Raw genomic sequence first — 15043 nt, forward strand, 5'->3', positions numbered from 1 at the left:
GTCTTTGAATTTTATGTTTTAAGAGACCAAATCTTGTTCCAAACACTAGTTAAGACTTTTGTGTGTTGAACTTGAGTGAAAACTATGAATTTTGGAAGGTGAAAACCTCATGATTGTGCTTGTTTCATTGCTGAAATTTCTAGTAGGCAAGGCAGCGGTATACCCTGTAGTCTTTTAGCCTTAAAGTTCTTTGGTTTGGTGGTCTTTTGGACTCAATCTTGCTTATTTTACTTTCTAAAACCTTGAAATACAATGGTATATTGAATTGGAGTGAATATCATAATTTAATGAGGTGAACTACCCTGGTTTCTTCACTGTTTTGCTACTGAAAATTTCTAGCAATGAAATGAAATGTGGAACTCTTTGGCTACTCACGTTTTTGGGTCCAAATGCTTTCCTTTCGTTCCAAAACTATACTTGAATCATTGCCCTAGTATGTACTTGAATTTTCCTTGAATTGAACTTCCAAATTTATGTTTGAACCCTTGTGTTTTGAGAGGCCAACTTGGATAGGTGTATGGCCCATAGTTGAGCCTAAAATGTGAATTTCGTTCACCTAAGTTTTGGATAGTTGGACTATAAATATCTTTTACCTTGGTTGCTCTTAGGGTTTGAAGGTGACTACGAGACCCACTCGGAGACGAATGTTATTGTTGCTCTGCTTTGAACTGGTGAGTATTTCAACTGCATGTTCTGTGCTACTTGTGTCTCAAAAATGACTTGTTACTTGAACTGGCTTATTACGGCTTAGGCGAGTGTGTACTTTATCTCACTCGATCTAACTTAACTGAGTTCTTGATATCCTATTTGCAAGTGCATTGATGTGAATGTGCATGACTTGATATCTGCTTGGGATCCTAAACCCCTATTGGTTCGTTGGTCAAACTGAGCCAGCAAGGGTTTGGTCGAGGAAATTGACGAACCATAGATACTGATCACTGTTTACTGTTTCTTCTCTGTTTATTGCTTAATCCATTGGATGTGTCCTTTGGAATTGGTATGCTCGAGTATTACCACCTCTATTATCTTGGTGTTCGGGCCCGGTAAGGGGTTGATCGGTGGACGGAGATTAGAGATAAGCGGTATTCTACTGGACTTGTTACTATATTTCAAACGTTGACGGAGTGTCAACGGATTTGGAAAATGTTACTGCGAAACTGGCTACAAGTGAAACACTGTACGGGACTAAGTGCTACGCTTGAAATCTGGCAGGAGCACCACATCAGCTATATCAACGTTTGAATCCTGGGTGCTCTGTCTTCTGGCAGGAGCCACCGTATCAGCTGTATCAACGTTTGAATCCTAGGTGCTCTGCCTAGAATCTGGCAGAAGCCACCGTATCAGTACTGTATCCTTTCTTGCTGGTGTTAAATTGCTTATTTGAATGTTTGAGTTGTTAATGACTCTGTTTGTAACTGTTTACTATTTTTGTTCTAAGATATTGAGATATGTAAAAAATATTTTGCCAATTTGACTACATATTTTCTTGGAACCTCGCTGAGCTTCTAACGCATCTCTTTATTTGTTTTCCTTAACAGGGTGCGGGATAAGAGAGACAAGACTAGTACTAGTTGTATTAGAACTTTTAAACTTGTATTTGATCGGTACTGTATTATAGTACTGATATAGGCAACCCTAGAGGAAGACCCTCCTAGAACCTCCCAACCTTGTAATTATCAGAGTTGGATCTTTTCTCCCAACAGAAATTGAACTCGATTGTTCTCATGAACTCAAGACCTTTGACACACAAAGGTAATCAGCAACCTTAAGCAAATAAGGATGGATGAAGCGACACCACGATTAGGGAACAAACTAATCGATAAAGTCTGATTTGAATCCTAAGCTATGAACTCAAGAATTCAAGAGTAAGTTCGATTAAGAACTTGAAGGAAAATTCCTCACGATTTCTGGTTGTAATAATCTGTGTTTTACTCTTACAAGAGGTGCCTTTTTATAGGCTAAAACTAGGGCAAAATCCGGCCCACATAAACCTGGAAGAGATTCGGTCCGCATAAAAGAGCTTAAAGAGCCAGCTCTTTAAGGCTTTCCGATAAGGCCCAATTAAGTAATAAAATACTCAACGCCTAACAACTACTAAACTAGACAGTCTTAAAACAACTACCAACTAAGCTAACAAGTATGAGATCATTCCTTCGCTTCAAACGTACAAGTGAACAAAGTAACTTCATGGTCCATCGAATCTTCAAACCTAGCTTGCTCCTTGCTTGTATGGTGAATGATCAAGGCTCGTAAAGCTTCCTTCACCTTCTTGGTTCTTGACCTTGTCATCGGACCACCAATGTTGGTCAAAGGGTCCTTGACCCAAGGTTGAAGTTGTTGCACACCCGTATCCGCATCATTCCCTCCCTCCTCGAAAGGATTCGTCCTCGAATCTTCAAAGTCTGTATCAAAATCAAAAGTGGATAGGTCAGACACATTAAAAGATGCGCTTATGCCATACTCACTTGGAAGTCCCAATTTGTATGCATTGTCGTTGATCCTCTCTAGGACTTGAAAAGGTCCGTCGCCTCTTGGATGTAACTTGGTCCGTCGAGATGCTGGAAACCTTTCCTTCCTCATGTGCACCCAAACCCAATCACCAGGTTCGAATACAACATGCTTTCTTCCCTTATTCGCATGTTGTACATATTGCGCATTTTTCTTTTCAATTTGAGCTCGAATTCTCTCATGCAAGGTCCGAACAGCCTCTGCCTTTTTGACACCATCTGCGCTTAAACACTCATCAACAGGAATAGGTGATAAATCTAGAGGAGTTAGCGGCTGAAACCCATAAACAATTTCAAAAGGAGAATGATTAGTAGTAGAATGAGTGGTTCGATTATATGCAAACTCAGCGATAGGCAAACATTCTTCCCACTTCTTCAAGTTCTTTTGGACAATGGCTCGAAGTAAAGCACTAAGGGTTCGATTGGTTACCTCAGTTTGACCATCCGTTTGAGGATGACTAGAAGTAGAAAATAACAACTTCGTTCCCAACTTTCCCCAAAGTGATTTCCAGAAGTAGCTTAAGAATTTCACATCCCTATCACTTACAATAGTACGCGGTACTCCATGCAATCTAACCACATCCTTGAAGAATAAATCAGCAACATGGCGCGCATCATTTGTTTTCCTACAAGGGATAAAATGAGCCATTTTAGAAAATCTATCCACTACAACAAAGATACTATCCATACCTCTAGAAGATCTTGGTAAGCCAAGTACAAAATCCATGGATAAGTCTGTCCAAGAAGCATGAGGTACGGGTAGAGGAGTGTATAGTCCATGTGGGTTACTCCTTGACTTGGCCTGCTTACACTTTAAACACTTATCACAAATGTTAGCAACGTCACGCCTCATTTTAGGCCAATAGAAGTGTTCATGCAAGATGTCAAGAGTTTTATCAATGCCGAAATGTCCCATCAATCCTCCACCATGGGCTTCTCTAACAAGTAATTCCCTAAGCGAACAATTGGGAATACATAGGCGATTTTCTTTGAACAAGAAACCTTCATGCCTATAGTACTTTTGAAATGCAGCATGTTCACAAGCTTGAAACACATTAGAAAAATCGTCATCATGTGCATACATGTTTTTAATGTGCTCAAAACCAAGTAGCTTAGTGCTCATGTTAGTGATCAAAGTATACCTCCTAGACAATGCATCCGCAACGACATTATCTTTCCCCTTCTTATACTTAATGATGTACGGAAAGGAATCAACAAATGCAATCCACTTCGCATGTCTTTTATGCAACTTTCCCTGACCCTTAAGGAATTTAATTGATTCATGATCAGTATGTATCACAAATTCCTTAGGCATAAGATAATGCTGCCACACTTCAAGAGCACGCACAACAGCATACAATTCTTTATCATAAGTAGGGTAATTAAGAGCTCCCCCACTCAACTTTTCACTGAAATATTCCAAGGGTCTATTATTTTGATGTAAGACAGCCCCTATGCCGATCCACTAGCATCACATTCAACTTCAAACGTCACATCAAAATTAGGCAAAGCAAGAATAGGTGCTGAAGTTAACAAATCCTTAAGCTTATTAAATGACTCTTCTTGCTCTTTTCCCCATTGAAACCCCACATTCTTTTTAATTGTCTCATTCAAAGGTGCTGCAATAGTACTAAAGTCTTTAACAAATCTCCTATAGAAACTTGCAAGACCATGAAAAGACCTTACTTGAGACACATTGGTTGGAGTCGGCCACTCTAAGATGGCTTTTACCTTGGCGGGATCAACACGTATGCCATTTGCACCAACAATATATCCAAGGAAATTAACTTCAGGAGTGCAGAAGACACATTTTTCCATGTTAGCAAACAACCTATTTTCACGCAAGGCACTTAAAACAAGTCGCAAATGCTCAACATGTTCATCTAAAGACTTGCTAAAGATCAATATATCATCAAAATAAACAAAAACAAACTTCCCAAGAAAATGCCTTAAAACATGGTTCATTAACCTCAGGAAAGTACTTGGAGCGTTTGTTAAGCCGAAAGGCATCACAAGCCACTCATAAAGACCATACTTTGTTTTGAAAGCAGTTTTCCATTCGTCTCCTTCCTTTATCCTTATTTGATGATAACCAGATCTTAAGTCAATTTTAGTGAAAATGATTGCCCCATGCAATTCTTCTAACATATCATCTAACCTAGGAATAGGATGACGATACTTAACAGTAATTTTATTAATTGCACGACAATCTGTACACATTCTCCAAGTCCCTTCTTTCTTAGGCACTAAAATGACTGGAACTGCACAAGGACTAAGAGATTCACGTACCTGGTCCTTTTCAAGGAGGGAATCGACTTGCCTTTGGATTTCCTTTGTTTCCTCCGGATTTGCTCTATAGGCTGGTCGATTTGGTAGAATTGCTCCAGGAACAAAGTCGATTTGATGTTCGATACCTCGAATTGGAGGTAATCCTTTTGGTAGTTCCTCCGGAAACACATCCTTGAATTCCTACAAAAGAGAGTAGATTGCACTAGGAAGAGAATCGGTTATGTCTAGTGTGTAAAAGGAAGAATAATCAGCTTTCCTGTACAGAAGTACTATGAGAAGACTTTGTGCATTCAGAGCCCTACCTACCTCACGCACACTTGCATAGAAGCTCTTTTTGTTCACTTTCAAGCTCTCGGCCTCACTAAGTTTTTTTCCACTCGAATTTTCTTTTTCACTCAACTCGGCCTCGACTTTCTTTTTTTCCTCATCCTCAGGCACATTCGGCTTTTTCTTTGCCTCTCTCAGTTGCCTTTTCTCTCGCTCTTTTCTTAGATGCAATTGTTCCTCATACACTTGTGTAGGTGTCAAGGGTGAAAGAGTGATCTTGAGGTTGTCCATAATGAACTTATACTTATTAGTGAGTCCAATATGATCAGCCTGCCGATCATACTCCCACGGACGCCCTAACAAGACATGACTAGCTTGCATAGGAATTACATCACATAAAACTTGGTCCTTGTATCGACCAATAGAAAAAGCGATTAAAGCTTGTTTGGTCACCTTGACTTCCCCCCCATCATTTAACCAAGATAGTCTATAGGGTTTAGGGTGGTAAGTCCATGGAAGGTGCTTTTGCTCGACAAAGTCAGCAGCTACGCAATTAGTACAAGAGCCACTATCAATGATCATGAGACATACCTCATCTCCAATTTTGCATCTCGTATGAAAAATGTTGGTCCGTTGGAGATCATCTTCTTGAGCTTGTGCATTTAGCACTCTCATAGTCACCATAGTTCGAGCCACGGGGTCCTCTTCTATTTCAACCAGGTCAGCATCCTTCCCCTCTTCTTCAAGTGGTGGCATGTCGGCATATTCCTCCTCTCCTTCGTTTTGCCACATTCCCTCTTCATTCATGTACATGATGCTTCGGTTAGGGCATTGAGCCATGAGGTGGCCAATTCCCTTGCATTTGAAACATGCCTTTGGCTGGTTGGTAGACGTATTTGCCCTTGGAAGAGTCGGCCGCAGGGTTGGTTTAGAAGGAGTTGCACTCGGATGGAACGGTTGCTCCATTCGCCTGTTTTCCCTTTCTTTATTGCTTTGCCTTGGCCAAGCATTGGATGTTGGCAATTGATCTCTTCTCCAAGGTGTGGAAGAGGATGTAGTGGTTCGGCCACTAGGTGTCTTTATAGGTAAGGCTTGCCTTTCCACCTTCTCTGCATAAGACACCATTTGTTGTAGCTCAAAGTGGTCTTGAAGCTCAACCTTCTTCCGAATTTCAGGATTTAATCCATTAAGGAATCTTGCCATGGTTGCTTCCGAATCCTCTTGTATATTGGCCCTTATCATTGCTACCTCCATTTGTTTGTGGTACTCATCAACCGAACTGGACCCTTGGGTAAGTCGTTGGAGCCGATTGTACAAGTCCGTGGTGTAATGGAAGGGTACAAATCGTTTCCTCATCACTTGCTTCATTTCAGCCCAAGTGTCAATTGGTTGTTCCCTATTTCTCCTCCTTGTGGCACATACTTGCTCCCACCAAATGGATGCATAATCTTCAAATTCAATAGCCGCAAGTTTCACCTTTTTCTCTTCAGAGTAATTGTGGACTTCAAACACTTGCTCAACTCTCCTAACCCAATCTAAATAAGCTTCAGGATCATTTTTCCCATGAAAGGTAGGCATCTTAGTCTTGATGGAACCAAGATTGTCATCGGTTCTCCTAGGTCGGTCTCGGCCTTCCCTCGCTTCCCTGTGGCTTTTCCTTGATCGGAATGAGGTGTTAGAATGATACCCCTCATCATCCGCATCATGCTCAACACTCTGAGCACTTGAAGCCCTATTGGGAATATCTCCAGTACCTCGCATCTCAATGGCAGCCACCCTGTCGGATAGTTGTGTCACCACAAATTCAAGCCTCCCCGCTTGTTTTTGGAGAGTTTGGAGCACCAATTTGAGTGACACGTCGGTCTCAGACGGCTCGGTCATGTTCCCCTCTTGAGACATATTGTCAAACCTGCAAAACAAATGTATCCTAGTCTACCTTGCAAAGCACTCGTGTATCACTCAAAAAAAACACACTCACTCTCAATTTTTCCTTCTCAAAGTTCTTAAAACAACTCAACTCTCAAAAATTCCAGAATTAATTACCCTATAAGTAATAAGACACAAAGCAGAATTTTTTTGTGAATCCTAGAAAACAAAAACTCTACCTGAAACTGGAACCTTTTTTTTTTTTTTTTTGAGCTGTTGCTTTGCTGAATTTCTGGTCAGTATTTCGGAGTATAAATGGTGCTTTTGGGGTGCTCAAATAATGTACGAACCAGTTCTCAAATTTCAGTCAAATCGGATCGCAAAACTAGCTCAACCGATTTTAGAAACTCAAGAACTCCCAAGGCGATTTGGGCTAAGGTGTTTGGTTTGGTTTTGAAAACGGAATTGGGTGTGTTTGGGGCTGGTTAGGTCGTTTGGGATCTTTGGAATTCAATCAAGATTGGAACTCAAGAGTTGGAAACCAATCAAAATTAGGAAACTCAAGTTTTTTGGGAAACCAATCAAGATTTGGAGACTAATCAAGAATTGGAGACCAATCAAGAATTGGAAACTCACGATTTTTTTTGGAAACTTGATTTCCTTTGTATGAGAGCCAATTCCTTCTCTTCTTCCCTTTTTTTTTTCTCTTTCGTTTTTTTTTTCTCTTTTTTTTTTTCCTTTTTTTTCGGCTCTTCAAGGAACACAAATTCATATCACACCAACAAGTTCAAGAAAACGGATGAAAGGTTATGCCAATTCTAAGAAATCCCTAGTTCTTGGTTTATTGTTCAAGAGTTTTCAAAACAAGACTTGGTGGTCCAAGAACTTCAAGAATTTGTTCAAGAAACACAAGAATTTTCCCAAATTACGTTGTGGTGTTTAGGGTTTGCAAGAACAACAACCAATACTCAAGAAATAGGCAAAACAGAATTTTAGCAATACTCAAAAGAAAATTCCAGCAATACTCTAGCAACTTGGACACTAAAACAATATAAGGTATGTGACTCTCTTTTTTTTTTGTCTTTAAACCCTAACAACCCAAACAAAAGTATAACAGACTCAAGAACAAAAGTTGGACAGAAAACACAAAAAGGCAACACCCAAACAGATTTTTTTTTTTTTTTGACAAAAGACACAAACTAACAAGATATGAACAACTTCAATTAAAAGAGAATTAACCTGATGCTCTGATTACCAACTGATATAGGCAACCCTAGGGGAAGACCCTCCTAGAACCTCCCAACCTTGTAATTATCAGAGTTGGATCTTTTCTCCCAACAGAAATTGAACTCGATTGTTCTCATGAACTCAAGACCTCTGACACACAAAGGTAATCAGCAACCTTAAGCAAATAAGGATGGATGAAGCGACACTACGATTAGGGAACAAACTAATCGATAAAGTCTTATTTGAATCCTAAGCTATGAACTCAAGAATTCAAGAGTAAGTTCAATTAAGAACTTGAAGGAAAATTCCTCACGATTTTTGGTTGTAATAATCTGTCTTTTACTCTTACAAGAGGTGCCTTTTTATAGGCTAAAACTAGGGCAAAATCCGGCCCACATAAACCTGGAAGAGATTCGGTCCGCATAAAAGAGCTTAAAGAGCCAGCTCTTTAAGGCTTTCCGATAAGGCCCAATTAAGTAATAAAATACTCAACGCCTAACAACTACTAAACTAGACAGTCTTAAAACAACTACCAACTAAGCTAACAAGTATGAGATCATTCCTTCGCTTCAAACGTACAAGTGAACAAAGTAACTTCATGGTCCATCGAATCTTCAAACCTAGCTTGCTCCTTGCTTATATGGTGAATGATCAAGGCTCGTAAAGCTTCCTTCACCTTCTTGGTTCTTGACCTTGTCATCGGACCACCAATGTTGGTCAAAGGGTCCTTGACCCAAGGTTGAAGTTGTTGCGCACCCGTATCCGCATCAAGTACTAGTTCAAATTCTTACCCTTTTGGCTTGTACTTTGGCTTGTATATTCGAATGATTTGTAGCATGTACATGTTATTTTGAAGAATTATAGTGTTACTGATTTGGCATCCAAAGAATAGTGAGTTCAAAGTTGTAGTCCTCATTTTAAGGAATTGCCATCATATTTATATTTGGTGAGGTGATCGAATTACTTGTATTTTAATCCGTTTAGTTGTGCACCTAAGTATGAATGCTTTGTGAAGTTGAATGGTTATAATATTTCTTGTGAAATTTTGTGCTTACCTTGCAGTTAATGTTATTTCTAAAGTTAATGTGAGCGAGTGAGTTCTGGCGAGAACTAGGCAAGCAGTCCACTAACCCTTCAGGTACGCCCTAGGGGAAAATGGGGCTATCACATACCTCAATTTCCTTAAAGGAAATCTTAACAATTCCTTCATGAACCATAAAATGGCATTTCTCCCAATTAAGCACAAGATTTGTCTCCTCGTTTCTTAGCAAAATTAAATCTAAATTATGAAAATAGTCGTCAAAAGATGAACCAAAGACTGAAAAATTATCCATAAAAATCTTCATAATTTTTTCAATATAATCAGAAAATATGGCTATCATGCAACGTTGAAATGTTGCAGGAGCATTGCATAGGCCAAATGGCATCCTTCTAAAAGCAAAGGTGTTGTAGGGGCAATTAATGTGGTCTTTTCTTGATCTTCAAGAGCTATAACTATTTGGTTATAATCTGAATATCCATCAAGGAAACAATAAAATTCAAAACCAGCTATACGTTCTAATAATTGATCAAGAAAGGGTAAAAGAAAGTGATCTTTTCTAATAATTGCATTCAATTTCATGTAATCAACGCACACTCTCCACCAGACCACAAGTCGTGATGGAATCATTTCATCATTCCGGCCCATTATTATTGTGATTCCACCCTTCTTATGGACAACATGAATGAGACTAATCCAAATATTATCAGAGATGAGAAATTACATCAAACCACTTAAGAATTTCATTTCTTACCACCTCTTTCATATTTGGATTGAATCTCCTTTGCATCTCCACCACCGGTTTACAATTGTCCTCTAGCAAAATATGATGCATATATATAGAAGGACTTATACATTTTATATCCGAAATTGTCCACCCAATCGCCCTTTTGTGCTTTCTTAAAACTTTGAGCAACTTCGTAATTTGTTCCTTGTCTAAGTGAGGACATACAATCACCGGTAGAGTACTATTCTCTCCAAGAAATTCATACCTTAGATGGTTTGGAAATGGTTTCATCTCAAAATTTGGCGGTTCAATCTCCAAAAGTGGTGGGAGTCTTTTTCCTTGACCAAGCATCTCATAAAAATTACCTCTTTTATAAGGTGATTGAAAATCCAAATATTTGGCTAATACTTCAATTTCTTCATCATTTCCCTCTTGCATCCCTACACATGTTAAACAAAGTTCAAGAGGATCGAAATCAAGATTGACTTGACTCAACTCTTGGATTAGCATTTCAATCGTGCCAATGGAACAAGCATGATTGATAAAAGAAGGATATTTTTCATTTCATTCAAGTCAAATACTATCTCTTCTTCACCTACTTGAAAATTGAGTTTGCCATTTTTGACATCAATAATAGTACCCCTAGTTGTTAAAAATGGTCTACCAAGAATAATTGGCATAGATATATCTTCCTCCATATCTAATACCACAAAATCCACAGGAATGACGAATTTTTGAAATTTAATCAACACAGTTTTCAAAATTTTTAATGGATATCTAATAGACTAATCGACTAGCTACAAAGTCATATTAGTGCATTTTAACTTATGCAAACCTAATTGTCTAACCACCGTTAGAGGGATTAAGGATACACTAGCACCAATGTCACTTAATGCCTTAGAAATTTCAATGTTACCGATAGTGTAGGGTATAGAAAAACTCTCAGGATCCATCAATTTCAGCAGCAGCTTGTTTTGTATAATGGCACTGCACTCCTCCATTAATGCTATTGTTTCATGATCTTTCAATTTCCTCTTTCGCGTCATGATCTCCTTGAGAAATTTCGCATATGAAGGAATCTGCAAAATAGCATCAGCGAAAGGAATGCTAATATGCAATTGCTTGAAAATTTTAACAAACTTTCAAAATCTTTGTCTAGCTTATTTGGCTTGAGTCGTTGAAGAAATGGAACTGCCGGAGGTATCGGAACTGTAGTGGATGATGTAGGTTGTTCTTCTTTCGTTTTCCCTTATTACATTCCCACACACTTACTTCTTGCTCCACTCGCTCATCCGCTTGTTTCTTACTTTCATTGTTCCCTCCATTTTCTACCCTCGGAGGATCCTCTAGTCATTTACCACTACGAATAGTAATGACCTTGACGTGTTCCCTCGAATTCACCTCCGTTTTGCTAGGCAATTCCCCTTGATTTCGATTGTTAATTGTTTTAACTATTTGACCAATTTGAAGCTCTACGTTTCTATGCATCCTAGTCAATTGGTCCAACCGCCCCTTTAGTCGTTTAAATCTTTCAGAAGTGCTCTTAGCCAACTTTTCCCATGCAATCTCCCAATCCGGTTTAGTATTCGTCTCTGGTTGCCTTGATTTGAATCCCGACGGATTGGTCGGCTTTTGTGGATTGCCTTGATCTTTCCACCCAAAATTTGGATGATCTCTCCACCCCGAATTGTATGTATTTGAATATGGGTTGTTTTGAGCATTCCTATTGTAATTATTGACAAAATGAACCTGCTCAAGATCAACACACTCGTTAGTATCATGATCATCTCCGCACATGGAACAACAAGTCACATGTATATTAGATGAACTTTGACCATATCCGGCTTGTCTATTCAACAACTTCATCATATTGCTTATTTGAGCACTAAGCATATTGATGGTATCAATTTCAATCATACCTGCTTAGCGCTCTGGATTACCTTTTTCATTAGCCCATTGATAATTGTTTGTCGCCATTTCCTCTATCAAATCTTGAGTTTCTTGGGGTGATTTTACCATCAAAGCTCCACATGCAGCTGCATCAATAGTAGTTTTAGTAGAAAATGATAAACCATTATAGAAGATTTGTACAATTAGCCAATCGGAAAATCCATGGTGTGGACATTTCTGAAGCAAATCTCTAAACCTTTCGCATGCTTCATATAAATGATTCATCATCCAATTGACTAAAACTAGTAATATCCATTCTAACGTAAGCCGTTTTGCCCAATGGAAAATACTTATTCAAAAATGCATTAGTCATTCCAAGTAGTGAAAGTATTAGGGGCATGAGAATGTAACCAAATTTTAGCCTTATCCCTCAATGAAAATGGGAACAATCCTAGCCTTATAACATCCTCACTAACTCCATTCATTTTGATTGTATCACATATCTCCAAAAATATGGCTAAGTGTACATTTGGATCCTCTACGGCATTACCTCCCAATTGAAATTGTTGCACCATTTGGATTAATGATGGTTTAATTTCAAAAATATTAGAGTTTATCGTCAACCGTGCTATACTTGTTTAAGATCTTTGGGTTCTCGGTAGAGCAATATCCCTAAGAGCTCGCCTATTTGCTTTGTTTTCCACTATTTCTTCTTCAAAAGATAGCTCTATCGTGATTCCTTCTATTTGTTGTCAAACCTCTTCTTCTTCTTGTGGTGGTGTATGCCTTCTTTGTCTACGTTGTGTCCTTTCAATTTTCGGATCAAAAGGTACGACTACCTGTAAAATCTAGTGTATACACTACAAACAAAAATAAAGAGATTATGTAGAATTATTTTACAAATCTACTAGAAATTCTAACTTAATATAGAGAATGTCTAAACTAATAAAGCTTGTTAGACCCTAATATTGCCGCTCCCCGGCAATCGTGCCAAAAACTTGACGGATTTTTGATATAAGTACAAATTTAATTTCGAATTACACCCATTTTACTGCAAGCATACAAGTCAAGCTAGTAGTTTAGGGTATGTATAGGGTCGATCCCACAGAGAGCAACTTTGCAAGTAATAGATCATTACTTACTCTATTATTTAGACTAATAATCAATTTAAGCAAGAGACGTTGTAATTATTACTATCTAACTAGTCTTAACTAAATATTTGCAAGGTAACAATGGAGAAAATTCACTAAATACTTGAGTCTAGGGATATAGATTCCACTCATGGCATAAAAAATACAAATAAATAGATTTACCTCATGTTACAACTCTTGTTTAGCTAGGGATTCATTTCCAATATTCCCAAATCTCATACTCATGATAAAATGGCCTAAAATAGACTAGTTTTTCCTATTCTCATGGTGAATAACTAGATCTACTCTTGTTCCTTCATGAAATGCAAGTTTAATTCACTTAAGTGTATCTCTATTCTCATGAGAATACTACTCAAGCTCTATTTATGTTGTTCCATCATTATTACCAACTTTCATTGAATAATAACAACTATAAGCTTGCTATTGGTGATCAAGCAACAACAAGTGATAAGCCTGCATAAATAAACAAGTTAATACAAGGTGTAACAAGTGTAAATCATATTCACTTCATAACAAGTAGCCATAAACTTCTTTTACTCCCTAGATCTAGAAAGTTAGCTATTCATATAATATATGACAAGAAAAAGCATTGCTTTATTGCATAAACACATATTGAATCACAAGTAAAAGATAGATAAAGAAAGCTTAGCCAAGATTAGTGATGAAACTCCCAATGATCTTCTGTTTCTTCAACAAAATGATTTGTACAATGAAGTCTCCAATTGTTCTCACAAAAGCTCTAGTTAGAGAGAACAAGACAAGACTCTTCTAAGCTCTCATGCTAAAATCTAATAATAACTACTTCTAATGTCCTATTCTCTCCTCCTCTAATGATTCTAACATCTCTAGTGTTAAGAGAGTCAAAAAGTGATTTTTCGACAAGACATAAATCTCCTTTTTTCTTCCAAAAAATCCCTTGAACATGTGTAGCTAAAATTCTTGTCTGGAGTAGAGCTAAAAAGTAGTGTGAAAATAGAACAAATGGCGGAGCAAGTTGCAGAAATTAGGTTACAATACGTGACCTTGGAATACGAGACTTCAGGTCGTATATTCAAGGGTCGCGTATTCACTTCTGTGAATTTGGTATCATTTCAACTACTATTTTCTTAATGATGGAGGCTAAACTAACTCTTCAAAAAAACATAAAAGTTGTAGCCCTTTGAGTTAAATTTCCAATGCTTCAAGAATCATCCAATTTGGATCTCTGTGGTCCGAGATATGACCAAAATTCCCTCAACTGATCAGAGCTCTATTTCAGCTTTCGACCATGCACATGCAGTTCTATATTCGACTTTTTGACAAGGAAAAAAACTGAAATAGATTTTGATGTCCCCTTACCAAATGTAGATCTATCTCTTAGATTCAAAATGGTATAAAAATCACCTCAATCCGATGCTTGTAGCTCAAGATATAGCTAAAATATCACAAGGTGCCAAAACTGTCTTCACTTGTATTTCCTCCTTTGAATGTTTTGCACTTCATGTCTTCTTTAAACAACTTCAAATTATCAATAATCATCAAAAAAATGTTCTGAATTTACTACCTATCATGATTGAGTCATTAAACCTACAAAAACATGAAGTTTTCACCATTAAAATCCAAAGAAATTCAATTTTTACCACTTAAATCACAAAATGTACATTTTCACTATAAAACCAAATAAAACACACTAAAACTAACTAATAAAACACACTAAAAATACATAAAATATACTCTTATCACTACTACTCATATTACGTCACCTTCATGTAGTGCATTTTATGGATTTTTGCAGGTTGGTGAATCAATTGAGGGGTTGCCAAGTGGATTAGGTAATGGGGCTAATGATTGTGCGTATTTTCAGCTTATACTTCAATGCTTTGGTGTTGATTATTGTCTTCTTGTAGCAGTTAAAGGTAGTAAAATTGTTGTCATTATTCAATTCACTAGTGATGAGGCAAATTGCTTAACTTTGTGTTTTAACCTTCTTTGCACATTTGGAGTAAGCATTTTACGTTTTTTATTAAGAGAATTTAACTCTATTATTAGCACTAAAGGCAAGGGATCCTCTTCTAATCCCTGATCAATTTTTTAAATTTTT

At 37.7% G+C, this 15043-nt stretch overlaps 1 non-coding gene across 1 annotated transcript; it reads left to right on the top strand.

Moving 5' to 3' along the window:
* Positions 1-12029: 12029 nt before the first annotated feature.
* LOC113688701 (small nucleolar RNA R71) lies at positions 12030-12137 on the top strand. The gene has a single exon (XR_003448064.1). It is a non-coding gene; the product is annotated as a small nucleolar RNA R71 (small nucleolar RNA).
* Positions 12138-15043: the final 2906 nt, after the last annotated feature.

Source organism: Coffea arabica, chromosome 5e (genome assembly GCF_036785885.1).
Source record: "Coffea arabica cultivar ET-39 chromosome 5e, Coffea Arabica ET-39 HiFi, whole genome shotgun sequence".
Lineage (NCBI taxonomy): Eukaryota > Viridiplantae > Streptophyta > Magnoliopsida > Gentianales > Rubiaceae > Coffea > Coffea arabica.